Below are 5,749 nucleotides of genomic sequence, written 5' to 3'. Positions count from 1 at the left end.
AGCTCAGATCGCCAGTTCTTGAAGGATCTTGGAAGCTCTCCAAGTCAAGAGGCGGATCAAAGCCAAGAAGAGAAGCTAGGGTTAGGGTTTTGTACTCATTGTAAGCTTGTAAGCTTGTATTTCTTATATCCTTTCCCTCTCTTCTTGTATTGAGTATTGTAGGGCTTCTCCACCCTTGGTAGTTACCACAAAGGAGAGTTTTATTTAGTGGAGGGTGTGTGTGTTGGTGTGGATCCTTGGATTAGTCACCTCTTGTGAGGTGGATACCAAGTAAAACCAACCGTGTTAGCGTTGTGTGTTTGTTTCTGTATTTTCCGCTGCACATCTTTGAAGGAACAAGCAACGCCGAGCAACGAGCGAAGCGCGACGAGCTATTCACCCCCCCTCTAGCTACTTTTGGTCCTATCAAACTCCACAAGAATATCATGCTGCGAGGACATACATACTCTTAAACTGTGATGAAGTCAAACCCTACATAAAGTAAGTTGACTTCTGGAATCAAACATTTATCCAAAAAAAAGTTGTTTCCCGATAGTGTAATTTTCTAAAAATTAGCTTATTTTCCAGCTTGTATGAACAACAACTACAAGTACAAAATCCATCAATTTATGCAAGTGAGATAGCTGAAAAGTTAGAGACGGAATTTGCATTATGGTTTCAAATCTATGTAAGTTAGAGGATAATTTTAATTTCTTACATCCATATTAAATTATCAGAGACTTATTTTATATTCTACTATTGTTATTGGTGTCTGATCGAAGAATATCAAATGTGCAAGATTCCAGGATAATCAATCTTGCATCAGGACCTCTTCGTAAGATAATAGTCTACTCTAGCTACTATGTTAATGATTTTAAATTTCATGTAACACAACGGGATTCACGCAGACTAACTTTCAATTCGGGTGTTTGTGTGAAAGGATCTATCAATAACAATAATTCTGAGTTTGATTATTATGAGAGACTTGAAGAAATCATAGAAGTTGAATATCCTGCTTTACCCATCAAAAGATGTGTGTTATTTAAATGTTCTTGGTATGATCCGACTCCAAGAACAAGTACCAGAATACATCCAAACTACAATTTACTTGAAGTAAATGCAAACAAAAGCTTCAACAAGTATCAACCTTTCATTTTTGCGGTACAAGCGGGGCAGGTTTTCTATCTTGAATATCCCACAAAGAGGAGAAGAGCTAGTGAATGGTTAGCAGTTTGCCTAATAAAGCCACACTCTACCATAGAAATGCCCAACTCTATCGTGTACCAAAACCATGATGCATTTCAAAATGATACAGTGGAGATATATTCAGTAGATTCTCAGATTCAATCAGCATCTCAATTACTTGTAGATGTTAATGTACCTTATGAGGAGATAGATGATGGAGAAATATCCAGTAGTGAGGAGCTTATTGAACAAACAGAGTCTAGTGAGGAGGATCTCTAAAATGTTAATGATTAAAATTGTTATATCTTCAGATTAAGCATTGTTCAGTTAAATTTTAGATTTAAATATTCATGGTTATATCACTTGTCTTACTCTATTAGTCATTATTATTTGTTTGATTAAACCTAGTGTGCATGCGTATGTGTTATAATGTAATTCTGCAGATATAGACATGTCTGATGCTGGTGGTCAGATTGTTCTACGGATTATCAGGGGTTGGTAAGTATTGGTGTTATTAGTCTTATTTGTTGCATCTATTTTTTTTAAATATATTTGGTTTATTTTATTTGTTAAATGCAGTTTTACCCCAGATGGTCATAGAGTAGCTGCATACATCACCTCGAAATTTAAAGAGCGACTTAGTCCCGCTGGTACTACATGGAAGCGGGTAGACCCGGATATGAAGCAATTTTATTATGATGAGTTTTTGGTAAGCCAATTTAATTATCATGATTTTGTTATATTTTTATAATAATTTGTGAATGCATTATTGCATAAAAGATATATTTGGGAGACAGAGCACGAGGCAGAATTTTATGCTACCTGGAACGTGAATTTTATGCACGAGACAGACCCTAATAATCCTCCTTATCCATAGATTGTCATAGGTATTTTGGTGTTTAACTTTTTAAGTTTTTTTGTTCACTAATGAAACTATGTCTAACATTGTATTATATCTTTTCAGGAATATACAACACCATCATCATATAACCAAACTAGCTTTCAGGTATGTAAAATAAATTCATAATATTAAATTTAATATGTTACTCATAATTGTGAATTAGTTTATTCTTTGTTTTATTAGTAATATATTGTATTAACATTTTTGTAGGATTGATTACTACTCGCTAGCTTAGGATTGGATTTTCTTTGCTAGATGGTGTTGTATTGTGTTTTTAAATTTCAAATGTTGTAGTACTATACAATCAGGTGTTTATGGTTGGAGATGTTTGGATATTTATCTTTGTTTTTTTATTGGATATTTAGTTTAAGTTTTGTGCTTGGATTATTGTTTTATGCTTGGATTAAGTTTTTTTGTATGAATGATTGTTATTTGGAGAGTTTTGTGTTGTTTGAAAATCATTGTATGTGATGGTTTAGATTATTAAAAAATGTAAACAAGGATGACTGCAGGAACGAAATTAGAGACGGAATTTTAAAATTCCGTCTCTAATTTCTCCATGGAAAATATTGTTTTAACGATATCTAGTGATGAAACTTTAATTTCCTGTCGTTGATTGCCCTGAAATTGTGTGAAATGTCGATGCCTTGCGACGACAAATTTAAGTTCCGTCTCTAATTAGAGACGGAATATTTAAGTTCCGTCTCTAATTAGAGACGGAACATTTAAGGTTCATCTCTAATTAGAGACGAAACATTTAAATTCCGTCTATAATTAGAGACGGAATTTAAATGTTCCGTCTCTAATTAGAGACGTAATTTTAATCAAATCAAAGATAGGATTTTATTGTTAGCGACTGATGATTAAATTTTCGTCGCTAATATTTTAGAGATGGAATATATATTCCGTCGCTAAAGTTAGAGACGGAATATATATATTCCGTCTCTAATTAGCGACAGAATTTATATTCCGTCTCTAAATACAGCCAGCGACATAATTTGTATTGACACAATGATTCCGTCGCTAATCAGTCTCTAATCTAGTTTAGCGACGGAATAGTGACGGAATTTTCCGTCTCTAATGCTGAATTTTTTTGTAGTGAAGCCTAACTTTTTGTAAACATTTTATTTTGAAATAAAGAATCATATGAGTCAAATGTCTACATTTATATGCTAAGTGTAGTTGTTCAATTAATTTATATTGTAGATAACATTGTGTGTGGTGTCACACACAGAAGATCATGTTATCAATTCCTTATAAATTATAAATAGTAACTCACGATTAAGATGGAAAGAAACAAATCATTGGAATAGTCGTAGTGTAATTTGGTATTAATTTATCTTAACTATAAAATTATACTAGTACACTCTAAGTGTATTGAGCAGGACCATTTAAGGTAAGTTCTTTTTATACTGACTGAATAAAAGAACAAGACCTTTGTTATTATGGAAGTTGTGCTCTTAATCCTGATATAATAACAAGTACATATATCTAATATTTATTTCTTTAACTTATCAATGGGTGAGATTTAGTTCGATAAATCAAGAGGTCTGATAAGTTGGGAAATGATATTATTTATAGTGTATGTTGTTGATTATAGAAAGAAACTGTGTCCTAGTAATCTAGGTTGATAATGCCCCCAAGAGGAGCTCATAAGGATTGTCATGTAAACCCTGCAGATGGACTTAGTCCGACATCACGATAAAGTTGAGTGGTACTACTCTTGGAGCTAGATATTAATTAAGTGAGTTGTCAGTAACTCATTTAATTAGTGGACATTCTATATCTTAAACACAGAGAGATTAACACACTCATGATAAGAAGGAGCCCATATAGTAATATGAGATTGGTGCGGTAGTTCAATAATAACTCTTTACTGGTATGAGTTATTATTGATGAACTCAAGTTGTGTGTTTGGGGTGAATACGGGAAGCTCAAGTTCATCGGGAGACCAAAACCAATTCCTCCTCTCGGTTTCTATCGTAGTCTCTTACTTATAAAGTGTTGTACCCACACATACCCATCTTCTTACCCACCTTAAGGTGGCCGGCAAGATCACCTGAAGCTCCTGGATTTGGCTGATCACCGTCTTGGAGTCAACCATCTTGTAATCCAAGAATCGACCCACGATGAACTTCTTGGCTCCTGCATCCTCCGTCTTATACTTCTAATCCAAGGACTCCCACAGCTCCTTAGCCGTTTTCTTCATGTTATACACAACGTATAACGAGTCGGCGGGGCAGTTGAGGATGTAGTTTTAGCAAAGGAACTCAGAATGAGTCCATGCCTCCGCTGCACTGATGTTTTGCACATCAGCATCCTCAGTACGCTTGGGAGGGTCCTCGGTTAAGAACCGAGCCAGATTGAGCGTGGTCAGGTAGACGAGCATCTTCTACTACCACCTCTTAAAGTTTTCAGTCCACTGAACTTCTTTGGTTTTTCCCCATGACTGATTGAGACAGTTTTCTATGTTGAACCTTAACATTCTGTTCTGTGGCCATCTCAACAGAATCGAGCCTGTTTCAAGAAAACTACGTTGAGCGCAGGCCTCGGCATCATACTAGGTGAATTCTCTTTCCGACTCGACAATCGACTCCCGATTATGCTACGCACAACATTAACTCCGCGACTCGGACCACAGGAAGCTTGGCAGAACTAGCCCCGCTGGCAGCATGAGATTATTGTTGGTGCAAGCTGCACCAGAATCAAACCTAAGTTTTGATGTTGTCAAAGGTTCAAGTTAAGTCTTGTTATGATCTAACAAGTTGACTGAGTGTGCAGGATGTTTACTCAACCGAGAAAGACCTAGTTGGAGGTTAGGCAGGAGAAATCTTAGCAGATAGTGGAACCTAGGTGCAAGTCCAAGTAGGTCGAGGAGACCCGAAGCTTGGCAGTGTGATCGAGAGGTCTGGAGGACCGAAGATCAAGAGAAAAGTCTCGGGGAGCCTATCAAGGCTGAGTGAAAAGTCCAAACTAGATCTGGAGGATCAATGTTTGGCAGGTAGGTTGAGGTAAACAAATTGGAGGAGCGACAGTGAGGTCGGGTTCCCAAAGGGAACAATCTTATGTCGTTGATCCAACTGAAGAAACCGAAAAGGTTTCCAAGTTGAGATCATGACAGTTCTACTGACTTTCATATTAATCTTGCTTTATAATATTATTATTCTAACATCTATTTTGCAGGAGATTTTTTGTCTTAATACTGTTTTGCAGGTCCGGCTGGATCGGTCGACCGAACAGTAGTATCGGTCGACCGAACCAGGCAAAATCAGAACAACATTCAGATTAGACCAGAATAGATCAGAGTCCGATCAAAGTTTGATCGGTCGACCAAATAGTAAGATCGGTCGACCAAACAGTAAGATCGGTCGACCGAACAGTAAGATCGATCGACCGATCCATGGTGACTCAGCACTGGCCAGCTCATTAGCACCGATCAGCAGGAAAAGGAAAAAGCCTGATCGGTCGACCGAACCGGAGAACCGGTCGACCGAACCGGAGGACTGGTCGACCGATCCAATCAGCATTAAAAGAAGATCTCAGCTAATTGTGATGAACAGGGAAAAGATCCTGTTCGGTCGACCGAAAGACATGATCGGTCGACCGAATCCTTAAAGAACATTGACTGGTAGAGATCGAGCCAGCGTCAGACTCCAACCAGGAAGGAAGGGAGCGGGTTCGGTC

Source organism: Zingiber officinale, chromosome 5A, assembly GCF_018446385.1.
Source record: "Zingiber officinale cultivar Zhangliang chromosome 5A, Zo_v1.1, whole genome shotgun sequence".
Taxonomy (NCBI): Eukaryota; Viridiplantae; Streptophyta; class Magnoliopsida; order Zingiberales; family Zingiberaceae; genus Zingiber; species Zingiber officinale.
This window is presented reverse-complemented; position numbering follows the sequence as displayed.